This window comes from Lactuca serriola, chromosome 2, assembly GCF_051521515.1.
Source record: "Lactuca serriola cultivar US96UC23 chromosome 2, Lser_US96UC23_V15, whole genome shotgun sequence".
Lineage (NCBI taxonomy): Eukaryota > Viridiplantae > Streptophyta > Magnoliopsida > Asterales > Asteraceae > Lactuca > Lactuca serriola.
Window position 1 is genome coordinate 68974970 of NC_136409.1, and position 19290 is coordinate 68994259.

General features: G+C 41.5%; 2 pseudogenes; both read left to right on the forward strand.

The window, feature by feature from the left end:
• Nucleotides 1-5131: 5131 nt before the first annotated feature.
• On the forward strand, nt 5132-5869 carry LOC145089299 (secreted RxLR effector protein 161 pseudogene; annotated as a pseudogene).
• A 1629-nt stretch (nt 5870-7498) lies between these two features.
• LOC145089300 (putative disease resistance protein RGA4) lies at nt 7499-13281 on the forward strand (annotated as a pseudogene).
• Nucleotides 13282-19290: the final 6009 nt, after the last annotated feature.

The following is a 19290-nucleotide window of genomic DNA, read 5'->3' on the forward strand; positions in this document are numbered from 1 at the left end:
CAGCCTAGCTGGACCGCTCACTGGGCCTTCAGGATAACCGGTCCGCCCTGGGTATGTTGGCCTACAGCACAAAGCAGGTCCCGCCTCAACCCAACCCCAGTGCAACAACCATGTGCACATAAACATTCAAACATATAACAATTCACATCCAATCAAACCGATCTAGCAGATCACAAAGCATAACATCATCCTAACCAGGATACCGACCTAATCGGTCACTAGCATAGCATCATCCTATATACCAGGATTCCGACCTTACCCAGGTCTCTAACATATACCATCCTAACTACCAGGATGCAACATAGCCAAGCAATAACATAACAACGATACCCGGATCACAATCCGATAAAGGGCCGGCCTTGGTGCCGTAGACCCTGTTGTTATAGTGAGGATAACTCACCTCGCAACTGACGACTGGACAGATAACCCAAGCTACCCCAACCACTGATACGATCTCCACCACTGGCCAACACCAAAACACTGAACTCAAAGCAAAAGCCTGCAATTACCAAAATGCCCCCTAGAAATCAACTGGTCAACCCTTGGTCAAAGTTAAAGTCAAAGTTAACCCCTGACTGACTCTACTCGCCGAGTCAACCTGATGACTCACCGAGTCCCCATGCTTAGAACTTCCCCAATCCGCAACTCAACTCGTCGAGTCACCCCGAGACTTGCCGAGTCCAACAACTCTGAGTCCCCTCGCACTCAACTCACCGAGTCATCCCTTGACTCACCGATTCACGGCTCAACCAGAAGAAGGTTAGGACCTCACGACCAGACTCGCTGAGTCCAAGGCTATCTGCAACCAACTCGCCGAGTTGTTCTTCCAACTCACCGAGTTGTTCTTCCAACTCACCGAGTTCCTGCCCATCTTTATCCAACTCACCGAGTTGTTCTTCCAACTCGTCGAGTTCCAAGCAACTCGCCGAGTACACCCTTGTGACTCGCCGATTACCCCTAGATCCGAAACCATCCAGAGGCTTTCCAAGCCATGCAGAGGCTCTAAACCATAGATCTACCCTTCTACAAGCCATCCATCATGTAAAGTGGCAAACTTCATGTGGATCCAAAGAGATCTAGGCATTTTACACTCTAGGGATAGGGTTTGGGACAAAAGAACTTCACCAACAACTCTTGAGCATAGACTTTATGGCTTTCTGGATCATTAACAACCTAGATCTGAGGTAGCAACCTTAGATCTTACACCAAACTTGAGATGGACCTCATTTATGCCCCAAAACCCCCACAAATGAAAGATATCGATGCACAAAAGCTCAAACAGAAGATTGTTACCTCGAATGAAGGCTCCCACTGATGAATGAACCAATTCTATGTAAATCCCCTTGCTCCAATCTTCTTGCTCATCAATTTCCTTCCAAGGTTACCTCTTCCAAGGCTCTAATCTCTCACCAAGGAAAGCTCACACGAATTTAGGGTTTCTGGAACTCAAAGGGAAGGTAAAGAGGTTGGGGAAGAAGTGTTATGTTCTTTATATAGGGCTCAACCCCCAGAATTAGGGTTTTCTCCACTCCGCACCAACTCGCGCGAGTCAACCCATGCTACTCGCTGAGTTGGTCACTTAACACGCGACCAGATCGTGACCCTACTCGCCGAGTCCTCTCGTGGACTCGCCGAGTTGCCCTTTCACACTTACACTTTTAGCCCTTCAACTCAACTTCTGATATTCTGGGATGTTACAATTCTCCCCCACTTAAATTAGGCTTCGTCCTCGAAGCCTGCGGCAACACATCTCTAGGACTACTCTCGCAATGCACCAGCTGGCATTAACCAGACCAGGTCCCTCAAAACACAACCGCCGAAACCCAAAACCCAATTTTCCTTCCCGCGGTGTTATGATCATTGCCTCAAGCCGGCCACCGGCCTCGTCCTCTGACAACCACACTTATCAAGTTATCAACTTATCAACTGAGTACCACTCCATGATACTTCACTTGCTCCAAATCACAACAATCACTCGACTCATACGAGCTAGAAATAACAATGAACCACCGGAATTCCCGGTCTGAGCCCAACTTTATCCACTCCATGCTGATAGGATGACACATCCTTTAGCCTCAGAGCAACTCTCATGAGTTCTCCACCACAATTTCATACCCATGCTGAACTGGCTCTAGCATCTCCGGGTTGGGAAAACCCGATACACTAGTGTTACCTCCAAAATCCCCCAGGATGAATGTCCACCACATACATAAATCCTTGATCAAAATCAAATTGGAAATCCAAGATTCCATCCCTGCATTCCTTCCGAGCCTTTTGGCTCCACACCCTCGGAAATTCCTTTCGTGACCTCACCGGAGTTCGATGGGACCCAGGACCCGATTGCAGCGATGAGGTGGATATCAGACATAGAGGGGTGTTTCTTTAATTGCTCATCTCCTGAGCATTTGAGAGTCCGGTTCGCGCTGAACTAACTTCGCTTGGGAGCAAAGGACTGGTGGAAGCTTGTGACGATGCACTACCCGCCTGCTGAGCTTGCTGCAGTCACCTGGGAGATCGAGGTTCACTGCTATGTTTTGAGACGAGTATGTTCCCCAGGTGGAGAGGGAGCGATTGGCACATGATTTTCTGACCCTCAAGTAGGGTACTGAGTCAGTTACAACGATTACTTGGATGTTTCATGAGAGGGCAATGTTTTGCCCAGAGCACGTGTCCTCCGAGCAGGCATGTATTAGTCGATATTTGAGTGTGTTGAGGAGGGATATACGAGAGTTCGTGGCGAACTCAATGTACCGGACATTTGCTGAGCTTCAGGCAAATTCCTGAAAGAGGGAGATAGAGTTGGAGACCCACGCTAGGGAGGAGGCTAAGTCTCAGGGAAGGGATCGGCGGCCGGCTCAGTCCCAGCCGGCAGCTAAGCGGGCCAAACCCGCTGATTCGAGATCTGGGAACCAGAAGGGCCGTATTTGTGGCAAGTGCGGCAAGAATCACGATGGGGTGTGCAGAGCAGGGTCTTGCTACAAATGTGGCAAGGAGGGGCATATGGCCAAAGATTGCCCCAAGGGGTTTGCAGTATGTTTTCACTACAACCAGACCGGACACCGGAAGGCAGAGTGTCCACAGTTGCGAGGGACAGCACAGGGAGCATCTCCGGGATCTGCCCTTGTAGCACTGAGAGCTACGGATAGTCGGCTTGCGAAGGTCGGGGCACCGAAGGCACCGGGGAGATCCTTCCAGTTGACTGCGGAGGAGGTCTGCGCAACGCCCGATGTCGTGGCCGGTATGTATTCTTCCATGTATTTATTTTTATATTGAGATATTGTGCTTATATTATGTTATGCGTAGGTACTTTTCTTTTGAGTTTTGTACCTGCCCTAGTGTTATTTGACTCGGGTGCGAGTCGATCTTTTGTATCGTTGGCTTTTAGCCAGCACATCAGTATTAGTCGGGAGGCGTTGAGTCGACCCCTGAGAGTTTCCATAGAGGATGAGAGAGCGGTGTATGCCACAGAGGTGATTCGAGGTTGTGTACTAGAGATTTTCGGGGTAGAGTTTTCGATTGACTTAGTCCCTATCGCGATGGGAGATGTCTGTGTCATCGTGGGCATGGACTGGTTGAGCAGATTTGGAGCGGTCATCGACTGCGAGCGACAGCTGGTGACTATGCGAGACCCTAGTGGGGGAGTTATTACGGTGTACAGCGAGGGTACACGTTCTGGGTCGGCATTTTGTTCAGCCGCTAGAGCGAGACAGAGTCTACAACAGGGATGTAAGGGATTTGTAGCGTTGTGATGGACGCGAGGATTGATTCAGAGAGACCGAGGTCAGTTGATGAGGTTCCAATAGTGCGTGAGTTCCCGAATGTAATTTCGGAGGAGTTGCCGGGTGTGCCTCCCGAGAGGCAGGTAGAGTTCAGTATGGATTTGGTTCCGGGGGTTGAGCCTATCGCCAAGGCGCCCTATCGTCTTGCGCCTCCAGAGATGCATGAGTTGTCCTCACAGCTTCAGGAGCTGCAAGGGAAGGGATTTATTCGGCCGAACAGTTCGCTGTGGGGAGCGCCTATCCTTTTTGTCAAGAAAAAGGATGGTTCACACCGGATGTGCATTGATTACCGGGAGTTGAACAAGTTGACGGTCAAGAACCGTTACCTGTTGCCGAGGATCGACAATTTGTTTGATCATTTTCAGGGAGCATCTTGGTTCTCCAAGATCAATTTGAGGTCTGGATATCATCAGGTGAGCGTGCGAGATGAGGATATCCAGAAGACAGCGTTCAGGACTCGTTACAAGCATTACGAGTTCGTGGTGATGCCTTTCGGGCTCACCAATGCACCAACGGTGTTCATGGACCTCATGAACAGGGTGTGCAGGCCGATGTTGGATCGCTCGGTGATCCTATTCATCAACGACATATTGGTGTATTCGAGATCCAGAGAGCAGCATGAGGAGCATTTGAGAGAAATCCTCGGGGTTTTGAGATCGGAGAGGCTTTATGCCAAATTCTCCAAGTATGATTTCTGGTTACGAGAGGTCCAGTTCCTAGGGCATCTCCTTAACCAGAAAGGGATATTGGTCGACCCGGACAAGATTGAGGCGGTGATGAGTTGGGAGGTGCCGAGGTCACCTACAGAGATCAGGAGTTTCCTAGGATTGGCAAGCTATTATCGGAGATTTATCATGGATTTATCCAAGATCCCCGTGCCACTTACCAAGTTGACCCGGAAGGGTGTAGCTTTTTCATGGGGTCACCCAACTAGAAGGATATGTTGATAGAGCAAACAGTCATAAGGTGTTCAAGCTTCATAAAGCTCTTTATGGTCTACGACAAGCTCCTCGAGCTTGGAACATTCGTTTGGATAAATGCTTAAAAAGAATTGGTTTTACAAAAAGTTCACAAGACCCAGTTGTTTACAAAAGGAACTCAAAAGACAAAATTCTTATTGTTGGTGTCTATGTTGATGACTTGATCATTACCGGGTTGAACACTAATGACATTATCGAATTCAAAGAACAAATGAAGAAAGAATTCGAAATGAGTGACTTGGGATTACTTTCTTACTACCTTGGAATCGAAGTTTTGCAAAAGAAGTGGGGAATATCTTTGCGACAAACGGCTTATGCAAAGAAGATTTTAGAGCAATTTGGTTGCTGGATTGCATTTCGACAACGTTACAAATGAAACCTAAGTTGAAGGTTAAAAAGGATGAAGATGGTGAAAAAGTTGATCCAACTGAATATAGGCGAGTGGTAGGTTGTTTGAGGTACTTGACTCACACTCGACCGGACTTGTCATTTTCAGTTGGAATTACAAGTCGTTTCATGGATGAACCGACCATTTTGCACTTCCAAGTTGTGAAACACATCTTACGGTATGTGAAAGGAGCCGTTGATTATGGAATCAACTATGGAAGAGGTCGTGAAATTGAAGATTTGGTTGGTTTTACCGATAGTGATCTTGGAGGTGACCCTGTTGATAGCAAGAGCACAAGTGGAATGATTTTCTATCTAGGAAGGAACGTGATAACTTGGCAATCCCAAAAGCAAAAGACTGTTGCTTTGTCCACATGTGAAGCCGAGTTCATGGCAGCTACAACAGCAGCATGTCAAGCCATTTGGCTTGCTAATCTCCTGAAGGAGCTCACAAGACATCATATCATGCCTATCACCTTATATGTCGATAACAAGTCAACAATCACATTGATGAAAAATCCCGTGTTTCATGGTCAAAGCAAACACATTGACATTCGTTATCACTTCATACGAGAATGTGTTGAATGTGGGCAAATTATAGTGGAATATGTCAACTCGAAGGATCAACAGGCAGACATCTTTACAAAGGCTTTAGCATACGTGAAACATAGTGAAATGCGAAAAATGATCGACATGACGAATCTCGAGCCAAGTTCGGTTTAAGGAGGAGAATGTGAGTGTAAACCTGACTTGGGAGACTTGGGTGTGAACCTGACACCCATAGCTGCACCTCCATCTATGTTGACAATAAGAAGTCAAATGACAGCTTCTTCATTTCACATGATGTACACATTAAATGGTAATAGTAGTTACGGTAGACTAGCTTAACTATAAATAAGAGCTCTAACTTCAGTTGTAGAGCACCACAAAAACAGAGAGTGATAGAGTGAGTATTTGTAATAGAGGGTTGTTTTTCTTTTCTTGTAATTGATCTAGTAAGCTCCTCCTTTTGTTCTAGTTCTAAATAAAAGTTTGTTTCAACCCCAACAATGACGTCATACTATCAACATTCAGCATAATAACTTGTCACTAAATATTGTTAAAAGAACTAAAAAACACAGGCATTAGAAATAAGATTTTAAAATAATAATAATAATAATAATAATAATAATAATAATGTAAATTTGAAAAAAAAATGCAGTGTACTTTTATTTATTAATGTATTTATATTTATAACATCAAACTCTTTATGCAGAAAGGAAATTGAGTATTTTCACATAAGCATATATTTGTTTACAAATATGTCCTCATTTATATTTTCCTTTCCTTTTCTCGGAGAATTTAATTGGTAGAAAGAGAAACAATAATTCTTATATATATATATATATATATATATATATATATATATATATATATATATATATATAAAAGCTTTATTTCTAACTATACATATGGGATTGCCACGATTAACCATCAATTTGTATACTTTTTTGAGTTGTTAAATTAGATTTTTGAATGGTGTATTGCAATCTATAATTGATTACCCGATATGTTTTTTTTTTTGATAAAAATGTCAACAAAATTCCCCACCATCCTTCCGTCCGCCGCAAAAAGCAGGATACCCTAGTTTTACTTATTTGGTTTGACATGAAATGGTCATATCTATAAGTACTATTCGTATCGATTTTAAAATTTTGAGTTAAAACTAGTGAAAAATACCAACCATAAGCACCAAATATTACATATGATTTGTTTTCTACGAAGCATATAATTACAAATCTTATATTGAATTCTTTTAGATTGAAATAATATTCATCATGTAATAGCATCTTTTCTGTTGAATTCTTTTAAACAATGGGCCCTCCATATCGATTTATTGGGTTCTGAGTGATTTTTTTTTAAATAGCGAATAAGTATATAAATGATCAAAAGCAAACAAAGCAATATTCTAAGTTTGAGGATACAGAAACATAAATTTTAAGAACATGAAAATTGAGGAAAATAAATTACGAAGGACAAATACTCCAATCTACCCTGTTTATTAAGGACAACTACTCCAATCTACATTGTTTATTCCATTCTTGCCCCTGTGTTTATGCCATTCAAAAGTTTGAGTGATTATAAGATATCAACGAATCGGTTAGAGGGAACACCACTTTCTTACAAGTTTATCATTTCTTGCTCGTCAAATATTCCACTGTCTATCATATTGATGATCTGAATTGTGATTTATGCGACCTTATATTTCACCCTCTCGCATCGACTCTCTCTCTCTCTCTCTCTCTCTCACACACACACACATACACACACCATTGAAAATGGTCGAGGCTTTAGTTACTATTGCTACCGAGGCGATCCTGAAAAAGTTAGCATCCATAGCTGCCAACGAAGTCGCCCTTGCTTGGGGTTACAAAGAGAAGTTATACACACTTGAAGGGACCTTGAAAATGATTCGTGCCAAGTTACAGGATGCCGAGAATCAGAAAGGTCAAAAACATAGTGTCATGGAGTGGCTGAAACAGCTAAAAGATGTGGTTGGTGAAGCTGATGATGTGGTGGATGAGGTTCACTACGAAATGTTGAGGCGTGAGGTAAAGAATCGAGATCGGGTGGCAATAAAGGTACCTTCTCTCTCATGCTTGAAAAAGCTTAAATTTCGTAGTGAAATGGGTCATAAAATCAAAAACATTAACGAAAAGTTTTCTCAAATCAATAAACAAGCAAACGGGTTGGGACTACAACATGAACAACCTGTCCCTATTGTTCAATATCACCCCTACCGGGAGACAGATCTAAATTTAGGCGAATTCAAACCCATTGCGAGGGAGGAGGATGAAGAGCGCATCATAGACCTTTTAACCGAGTCAAGAAAACAAGAAAAGCTTACGATTGTTCCCATTATGGGAATGGCGGGATGGGGAAGACAACTCTGGCTAAGTCTGTATACAATAATCCAAAAATCCAGCAACATTTTGATGTGAAGGCTTGGTTGTGTGTGTCTGTTAGGGTTGACATCAACACACTTCTAGCAAAGATCTATGAATCTGTTGCAGGAGAGAAACCTAAGTCGAAAATAATGGCCAATTTAGTTCGAGATCTTGAAAAGAAGTTGGGAGCAAAAAGATATTTGCTAGTCCTAGATGATGTTTGGGACGAAGAGAGATTATATTGGGAAGATTTTAGTAGTGTTATGATAAATGTGAAGTCCCAAATTGGAAGTAGCATTCTTGTCACTACCAGGAAACTTGACATCGGAACTAAGGCTATGGCGATGGATTCATGTCCTTTAAAAGGTCTTTCTAGTAGTCATTGTTGGTACATCTTTAAAAAGAGAGCCTTTCTAGAAGGACAATCACCACAACCTGAATTGGAGGAGATAGGGCGTGATATTGTCAAAAAGTGTCATGGTTTGCCTTTGCTATTAAATGTAATAGGAGCTATGTTGCAAAATTACAATGACCCTGAGAAGTGGTTAGCCATCAAAAATAGCAAAGTTTGGGATCTAGAAGATGAAACGGAGAGAGTTCAAAAGAGTTTGGAACTAAGCTTTGATAATCTTCCCAATTCTATGGCCAAGCAATGCTTCACATATTGTTCCATCTTTAAGAAAGATACAATCATGGAAAGGGAAGAACTGGTTCAAATTTGGATGGCTTTAGGGTTGGTTCAAGCGGATGAGGAAAGAAACAAGGAGATGTGTTGAAGGTCATCACTAGCCCCAATAGAATCATGTTATTGTCTAGAAGAAGTTAGCATGTTCTAGAATGATCTGGAAGATTCTAGAACATTATGGAATACTATGGAGGAGTGTTGAAGATGCTGGAAGATTCTAGAATACTCTAGAACGAGATGGAAGACCCTGGAAGGCTATGGAACATTCTAGAACACTATGGAAGACACAAGAATGTCTATACTTATCTAGGACATTATAGAACATTCTAGAAACATATAAAAGCTTGTAATAGATATAGAATATGGTAGATAGTTCTAGAATAGCCATGAATGTATGTAGATCTAGAAACTTCCTATAAGGAGGTGGAAACACCTATAAATAGGTGTGGAGCTCATTTGCTCCAAACCATCCCAACATCCAAGTATCCAAGAAAGCCTCAAAGAAAGCAAAGTGTGTAGTAGTCTCACAAAGTGTAAGTTCTCCTTAAGTGTCTTAATAAAAGTCTTGTTGTTTCCCATATAAAAGAGTCGTGTTCAACAATCTGGTATCAGAGCAAGGTTTCTTGATAGTGAGAACGAGTGATTCTCGTTGTATCGTGAGTAGTTTGTGACTCTGCAAGTTTAGTATCGAAACTAGCTTGTTTGGTATTACCGAGGTACTGCCAACACGATGGGTGATCTCCAAGTCGTCGGAGGAATCAAGAAACTCAACAACAACAACTACAAAACGTGGGAAACATGTATGAAGTCCTACTTACAAAGACAAGATCTATGGGAGGTCGTTGGTGGAAGCGAAACTACGCCACCAGAGGAAGACGTTAATGGTGCTTTGCGCAAATGGAAAATCAAAGCAGGCAAAGCAATGTTTGCCTTGAAGACCACAATCGAAGAAGAGATGTTGGAGCATATTCGGGATGAGAACACCCCGAAAGAAGCTTGGGACAGGTTTGTGACGCTTTTCTCAAAGAAGAATGATACGAGACTACAACTTTTGGAGAACGAGCTATTATCAATCTCACAACGTGACATGACGATTGCTCAATATTTCCACAAGGTCAAGTCGATATGTCGGGAGATTACTGAACTAGATCCGCAATCCGTCATTGCAGAAGCTCGAATGAAGAGGATCATTATCCATGGACTGAGGCCGGAATATAGAAGCTTTATTACTGCTGTACAAGGATGGCCCGTTCAACCATCACTTGTAGAGTTTGAGAATTTGTTGGCCAGCCAAGAAGCTATGGCTAAGCAAATGGGAGGCATCACGCTGAAGAGTGAAGAAGAAGCACTCTACACAAGTAAAAGTCGGAGGAATTTTAAGCCACCTTCTAAAGAAGCATACAAAAATGCTGACAAAGGAAAGAGTCAAACAGGAACCTCACAACCATGGAGATCTCAAAAGATCGACAATAAGAGTTCTTGGGGGAGGAGGTTCGAAGGCAACTGCAACAATTGTGGAAAGTGGGGCCACATGTCCAAGGATTATTGGTCAAAGAAAAAGTCTGTGGAAAGCAATGTAGTAACTTCCAAAAAGGAAGTAGAGGATGAATGGGATGCTGAGGCACTATGTGCTATAGAAGAGAATAAGACTAAAAGAGGAAGGCTAATGTTCGTGGATGCCAGGGTAAATGGAGGATACACCAAGGCATTGGTAGATACAGGTGCATCTCATAATTTCCTTGCTAAAGATGAAGCTAAGAAGTTGGGCATCAAATACACCAAAAATCCAGGCCGGTTGAAAGTCGTCAACTCTTTATCCAAGCCTATCATTGGTGTTGCATATGGAGTACCTCTTAAGATAGCAGAATGGGAAGGCACCATAGACTTGACAGTGGTGCATATGGATGACTATCGTATGGTATTAGGAATGGATTTCCTAGACAACGTACGACCCTGGTCATTTGAGAGAGATGATACCATGCGTATCACTAAGGGTTCAATAATTCACATTGTACCCTTGAAGAGAAATATGATTGGATCCCGAATGCTATCAACTATGAAACTCAACAAAGGTCTCAAGAAGAGCGAGACAAAGTTTATGACAACCTTGGAGGAGGAAGACGTTCATTGGAAGATGGATGTTCCGAAGGAGAATAATAACATGACATCACTAGAGTTGCATAAAAAGTCTCATCTTAGACGAAAAATGGAACATGTGATGGAGAAACTGGATAAGGCGAAAAAGAAGAAAAACACATTAATTCGTAAGAGCAAAGTAGAATTTCTCAACAGAGCAACATCTAAACGAGATGAGCGGATCAATAAGGGATCACGTCATAACATGTTAATATTGTGGGAATTTTCCAAGGCTTGTAAAAGGGACAACTCACATGCTTACAAGTTTCTCAAAGGGAGGCATAAGAAACTACACAAGATAGTTCAACAAAGTCAGGAACAATATTATGCTGCAAGAAAATGCAACCACGAATGTCGTTGTCAACTACGAAAACAATATATGAAGCAACAACTACAACAACTAAGAAAAAACCAAGCATGTGGAAGAGAAAAAGTTCTCAAGGAAGAAGTCAATATGCGACAGATCAAGAATGATAAACAAATAGCGGAATTATTCACCAAAGGGCTGAGTAAAGGAAAAAATGAAGGTTTTAGATGTCAGCTCAACATGATACGGAGAATGGGGGCTAGTGCTGAGGGGGAGTGTTGAAGGTCATCACTAGCCCCAATAGAATCATGTTATTGTCTAGAAGAAGTTAGCATGTTCTAGAATGATCTGGAAGATTCTAGAACATTATGGAATACTATGGAGGAGTGTTGAAGATGCCGGAAGATTCTAGAATACTCTAGAACGAGATGGAAGACCCTGGAAGGCTATGGAACATTCTAGAACACTATGGAAGACACAAGAATATCTATACTTATCTAGGACATTATAGAACATTCTAGAAACATATAAAAGCTTGTAATAGATATAGAATATGGTAGATAGTTCTAGAATAGCCATGAATGTATGTAGATCTAGAAACTTCCTATAAGGAGGTGGAAACACCTATAAATAGGTGTGGAGCTCATTTGCTCCAAACCATCCCAACATCCAAGTATACAAGAAAGCCTCAAAGAAAGCAAAGTGTGTAGTAGTCTCACAAAGTGTAAGTTCTCCTTAAGTGTCTTAATAAAAGTCTTGTTGTTTCCCATATAAAAGAGTCGTGTTCAACAAGATGGAGGATGTGGGGAATGATATTTTTCAAATTTTGGTCAGCAGTTCGTTGTTCCAAGATGTTAAAAGGGGTGGGTATGGTCACATCACTCGTTGTGGCATGCATGATCTGGTGCATGATCTTTCATTGTCACTTTCAAAACATGAAAACTTATGTCTGGTGGATGCGACAAATGATGACATTGCATGTATCCCTCAGGTTAAACATCTTGCTTTTTACCAAGAAGAGAACGAGGATGATGAATTCACAGCCAAGGTTTCTATGTTCATTGAAAGGAATACAATGGCTAGAACTTTGCATACATTGTTCATCAATGGTGAAGTTGGGAAGAAGTTTTCATTTCAACGTTTAAAGTGCATACGCATCCTAAAACTCAAAGGAGATAGTATTGAGAAGTTAGACGATTCAATTGGAGGGTTGGTGTATCTCAGGTATCTGGATTTGTCATATACGAAGATCCGTGTTCTTCCTGAATCGATTGGTAAATTATACCACTTGCAAACTCTGAAGTTGCAAGGCTGCAATGATCTCAAGAGGTTTCCAAAAGCCATGAGAAATTTGATAAGCCTACGGCATTTCATGTGTGATGAAGATATTCCCACCTATGTCCTAGGACAGTTGATTTATCTTCGAAAATTGTCTTCCATCAAAGTGGTTGGAAGGAAAGGACATGGTATTTAAGAGCTATGCCATTTGAATAACCTTACTGGAAAGCTCTGGATTTCCAATTTAGAAAATGTTAGGAGCAAAGAGGATGTTGTCAATGCAAATTTATCTAGAAAGAAAAACTGATCCAATATTGAATTCAATTGGAGTTGGAACAATGATGAAGATGCCAACCGAAACGACAAGGATGTACTGGAAGTCTTGCAGCCCCCGGGAGATGTGAAAAGGTTGACAATTAACAAATTTTCTGGTGATAATTTTCCGGAATGGGTAATGAAGATGGCAGTCAATATTGATGGGAATGAGACGCCCCTTGACAAGCTCATGTCAATCAGATTAGATGGATGTAGCAGTTGCCTCTCTCTTCCGACGCTTGAGAACCTGCCACATCTTCGGGATCTTTGGTTGGGGGGTATGGATAGTTTGACATGCTTAAGGAGTTCCGATGTTACTGGATCAACAAACCCTTTGTCTCCCTCGTTGAGATCGCTCACACTATATAATATGAAAAGACTGGAAAAGTGGATAGATGGAGCACCCAACAGCTCAAAAATGATATCGCCTCACCTTTTGAGCTTGTCCATTTATCGTTGCCCAAAGATTATTCTCTTAGATGAATGACATCCCCATCCTCTTGTTTCCTTACAGATTAGAGGTTGCGAAGGACTGGTGTCGATTAAGAGAATACAAGGCCTCACATCTCTCATATCTTTAGAAATTTCCTATTGTGATAGTCTTTTAGGAATAGCCAATTTGTTCAACGAGTGTGATTCTTTGACGACTTTGTCTATTACACATTGAACCAACCTGACTTCCTTGCCTCGTGAAATGTTCGACTGTTTTGGCTTCTTAAATGAGTTGAGAGTTGGTCCGTTCTCAAAGCAGATGGATTCTTTCCTGAGTCTGCAAGGCATCAAGAAGTTAAGAGACCATCTTCACTCGTTAGCATTAAATGGTTGGGATCAGTGGGAGTCGATACTTGAAGAAATACAACACCTCACCTTGCTGTCTTGGTTACGCATATATGGATTCGGAATACAAGAACTGCCCATGTGGTTAACCAACAAGACGGGGAGCGCCGCCGAAAGCAGATTATGTTGAACTAAATTATGAAGATTGTTAATTAATTAGTTATTTGAGTGTGTTGGTTGGCGTATATATAGATACTAGTTGTGAGACCTGTATATTATACGGGTTGGAAAAAACCAAAAATTAAATATGAAAGTTTAAACAAAAATTTATTTAAATTTGAAATTTTAGATTTGAAATTTAAAATTTAAAATTTGAATTTAAAGGGAAACATATTAAATACTATATGAGTTGTAATATTGTAATTTATTGGTTATTTTCAATTAAGTAAATTATTAAATGAGGTGTAAATATGAGGTGTTAATTAAAAAAAGATTAAAAAAAATGAGAAAATGAGAAATGGAAAAAACATTTATTCAAATATACTAAAAAATGATATGTGTCCAAGTTAATAAGAGGGTGACATGTGACAAAATTATTTTCATTTATTAGAGAGGATGTATCACTCATTCGTCTCACTTAAAACATACAGCTACCATTGACTTGTAATCGCAATTGATAGGCCAATTTTGCAACTTTTAGCTATGCTTAATATTCTGTCATAATTCATCATTTATCTAATGCATTGCATGATGGCTCTCGCCCATTGCAACTGATTTGTATAATATAATTTGTTGTACTTACCCTGTCATGCAATCTTAACAATGAGTAAATGTCCATTTTATTTGTGTTGTTAACTTGGAAAAGTTTCTGCAAGTTGGTTAATGCAGGTTTTAGTTTTAGTAGTTGTATTGGTCATAAAGCTAAAGTTTAAGCTCTTGGCCAGTTAATCTAAAGAATTTGAGGGCCACAGAATAAGCAGAGGGGCTGATGCTGTCAAGTGCTAAAAGTTGGAGGTGGCTGAGTAAAGAGAATAAGGAAATTGATATCGTTGGTTTTTCATTAACTGATTTGGTGAGATTACAACCAAATATAAAGAAAATAATAATTACACTTTGATACCCTAAAGAATAATAGTAGTAACAAAATAATTCTAAAATATCAACTCAGGTTAATATTCCCCCGCAAGTTCAGGGCGGTTAGCAATCTACAACTTGGAACGCAAAAACTCAAACTTCTGTGATGACAGGGGCTTTGTAAAAATATCAACAATTTTGGTCGTCTGTAGAGATGAACTTGACATTTAGTTTTCCCTGAGTTACTTGTTCACGAACAAAATGATAGTCAACTTCAACATGTTTAGTGTGAGCATGAAAGACTGGATTAGCTGTGAGATATGTCGCACCAAGATTGTCACACCAAAGTGTGGGTGCCGTGCTAACCAAACCAAGTTCTCGAAGCAAGGACTTCAACCAAATCAATTCAGCAGCAGTATCTGCAATAGCCTTATACTCAGACTCTATTGAAGATCGAGATACAGTTTGCTGCTTGCGAGCAGACCAAGAGATGAGATTCGAACCTAAATAGATAGCAAAGCCCCCCGTGGATTGACGATCAATTGGGCAACCTGCCCAGTTAGAGTCCGAGAAGGCCTGAAGGTTGGAGTGCCAATTGGAATCCGAAAAAGCTTGAAGCTGATACCCCGTATTATGTCGAATCCATAATCCCAAGTCGATGGTGCCCTTAAGATAACAAAGGATGCGTTTGACACCGGCCCAATGGTTCTCAGTTGGAGCATGCATGAACTGACAGACAGGGTGAGAAAGAGTAGCATACTGAAGAGCTCCTACTGTCTGTCTGTAGCAAGAGGGATCATCAAGTAAGGGGCTATCATCAGGTAACAGGATGTGAGAGGTACTCATAGGGGTTGATATTGGCTTACATTCGGCAAGACCAGCACGGTGTAAGATCTCACAAAAATATTTTCGTTGGGAAAGAACCAAGTCAGAACCCCTGTGAACAACTTCAACCCCCAAAAAATAGTGTAGTTGACCCATATCCTTAAGTGCAAAGAGAGAATTGGGTTTCTGAATGATTGAGGCAACAACAGTGGAGTTGTTACCGGTGATGATGATGTCATCCATGTAAACCAGAAGATAGACAAGAGAGCCGGATGATTTTAGTATAAAAAGGGAGGGATCCATTTTAGACCCATAAAATCCCAACTAATGAAGCGCAGTAAACAACTTTTTAAACCAAGCCCGAGGAGCCTACGTAAGGCCATACAAGGATTTATGCAACAAGTAGATGTGATCTGGTTTAGTTTGATCAACAAAGCCCGGAGGTTGGTGCATGTATATCGTTTCCTCAAGATCTCCATGAAGAAAGGCAGTTTGAATGTCTAACTGACTAAGAGGCCATTTGTTGCTGACAGCTAGAGAGAGGACCGTACGAATGGTGGCGGGCTTGATGACCGGACTAAAAGTCTCATGATAGTCCACACCATGTTGTTGATTGAAGCCTTTTGCCACGAGACGGGCTTTGTACCTGGTAATCTTTCCATGTTCATCAGTTTTTACCCTGTAAACCCATTTACAAGAAACAATATTAGCATTAGAGACAGGGGGCACAAGGGTCCACGTGCCATTTCTATGGAGCGAAGATAGCTCTTCAACCATTGCTTGATGCCATTCTGAAGACTTGTTAGCAACGGTAAAGCTGGTAGGTTCAAGGGGAGGAGAGGTGGAGGTGGAGATGGTGTAGGCAGCGGGTTGTATCGATCTGGTTGTTTAGGATTAGGGAGAAGGTTGGATGGCCGAGGCCGAGGAGCTGGTGGTGGAGGTGGTAGAATGGTATTAGTTGGAGGAGATTGGGATGATGATGGTGGAGATTGTGGTGGAGGAGATTGAGGTGATGATGGTGGAGATTGTGGTGGAGGAGATGGAGGTGATGAGGGTGGAGGAGATTGAGGAAGTCGTGGTGGTTCAGATGGAAAACCGGGTGGTGGGTCAGGAAAAATAGAGATGTAAGGAGGGGTAGAAGGTAGTGGAGGTGTAGATGAAGACTGATAAGGAAAGACGTGTTCGTTGAAGCGAACATGCCGAGCAATGTAAATCCGATCCGTGGATGGATTAAGGCAGTGATAACCATGGTGAGCAGGGCTGTAGCCAAGAAAAACACATGGAGTAGACCGAAATTCAATTTTATGACGATTGTACGGATGAAGAAAAGGAAAAGATTGACATCCAAAAACTCGTAAAAAAGAGTAATCAGGTTTACGTTTGAAGACATGTTCAAAAGGGGATTTGTTGGATGAAACACGAGAAGGGAGGTGATTTATGAGGTATACAGCTGTTTCAAAGGCAATGTTCCAAAAACGTTGAGGAAGACTGGATTGAGACAAGAGAGAGAGTCCAGTTTCCACAACGTGACGATGACGGCATTCAACAAAGCCATTTTGCTCACTGGTGTGAGGACAAGATCGTCGATGGATGATGCCAAGGGTGCGACAAAGATTTGTGAGAGGTCGAAATTCACCCCCCCCAGTCAGATTGAATACATTTTAGTTTAGTGTTGAATTGACGTTCAATCATAGTGATAAAGTTTGTAAGAATACGGTGAACATCTGATTTTTGAGTTAAAGGATAAATCCACATATAACGAGTACAATGATCAACACACAAAAGAAAATAACGATGACCATCAAAGGATGGCTCGGGAGAAGGACCCCACACATCACAATAAACAAGATCTAAAATATTAGTGCTATGAAAAGTAGAATCAGGTAAAGATAGTTTTGATGATTTTCCACATTGACAAGAAGAACATAAATTATTTGATAATTTGTCTGAAACAGGTAAGGAACAATGAGAAATAATAGAACGGAAAACTTGAGCATGAGGATGTCCTAAACGTTGATGCCAAATGTTTGAAGAGGCTTTGACAGCAGTGAAGGCAACCTTGGGCAAAGACTTGAGTTGTGGAAGGCGAATGGAGTACAGGCCCTGCTCACTGGGGCCCAAAAGGAGGGTAGTGCGAGTAGACTCGTCCTTCACAACAAAATAAGAAGAGTAAAATTCAAAGAAAACATTGTTGTCAAGACAAAATTTTTGAACAGATAAAAGATTTTGTTTGAGTTGGGGAACATGAAGAATGTTAGATAAGGTAAAGGTTTTGTTTGGTGAGTAGATTTTAGATGAACCAATGTGACAGATGGGTATAGAGTTACTGTTACCAACAAGTAAAGAATCATTACCATAGTAGGCTTCGGAGCTATCCAACCTAGATTGGTCTGGAGTGGCATGATGAGTTGCACCAGTGTCGAGCTTCCAAGTGGGTCCAGAAGACGTGGCAGCCTCTGAGCGTATTGTAAAGTTAGCTTGTGGTGCAAGTTGAGACGGGTTCGAATGGGTCGGACACTGAGATGGTAGATGTCCTATACCACACCTGTTGCAATGACCATAGACGGTGTTTTGGGTGGAGGCCCAAGAAAACAGTCGTGTGCTGCTGCTATCCTGAGAGCGATTAAAACTACCATGAAAGTTGCCACGAAAAGAGCCATGAGATCCACGACCACCTCGGTTATTATTGAAAGACCGAGAGCCAAAATGAGATTAAGGCCATGGAGATTGAATGGGGTTGAGTTGATAACCCAACTGAGTGGCCATCAGTTGAATGTTTTGTAGTTGTTGTTGAAGATGATCAATATGCGGCTGTTGAGCTTGTTGAAGTGAAGGAGTAGCAACCAATGGTGATTGTGGAACTGAAGAAGTATTTGCCAAGAAAGCTTGGGGAGTGGCGGTCATCATTTTTGTGAAGACATAATCATGATCACATAGAAGGCCATGTAATTCATTGAAGCTGACAGGAGGCACACGAGCCAATAAGTTGGCCTTGAGGCCATTGTATTCCTCTCGAAGTCCTGTAAGGGTGAGCATTACCAGATCCTTGTCCTTGACTGGTTCTCTAATGTTAGCAAGAGCAGTAGCAAATTCTTGAGCTCTGCTAAGATATTCTGCTGGTTTTTCATCACCCTTCATGGTGATTCTCAGAAGTTGACTTTTAAGAGTAAATTCATGAGATAAAGTAACAGGAGCATAAACCCGTTCAAGTGAAAACCATACCTCACATGATGTTTTCCCTGAATATGCTGATAGGAGTCTTCAGACACTGTTGAGATGATCAGCATACGGATGTGGGCATCGTTACAGATCCATGGAACGTAGCTTGGATTATTAGTAGTGGCAGATTCATTTGTGACTTTTTGGTCAGGGTAGGGTACAGTTCCATCAACATAACAGAAAATATTGTGAGAGGTGAGGAAGGATTCAATCATGGATCTCTAATAGCCATAGTTGGTTGGTTTGAGAGAAAATGAGAACTTGTGAGAGTTGTGAATGGTTTTCTCCTGATTTGAAAATTGAATTATTTCTGCCATGAGTTTGCAATCAGTGATTCAGGTTACCTGATTGATGTTAATTGTTAGGAACAGGACTGTTGTTGCAGTCGAAGATTGTGTCTGAGATACAGACTCTAATTGTTGCTGATCGGTAGAACAGGGACTGTAATTGCAATCAAGATTTTAGGGTTGCCGCTCCAACTGGGACTAGGGTTTGAAGGACGCTCTGATACCATAAAGAGAATAAGGAAATTGATATCGTTGGTTTTTCATTAACTGATTTGGTGAAATTACAACCAAATATAAAGAAAATAATAATTATA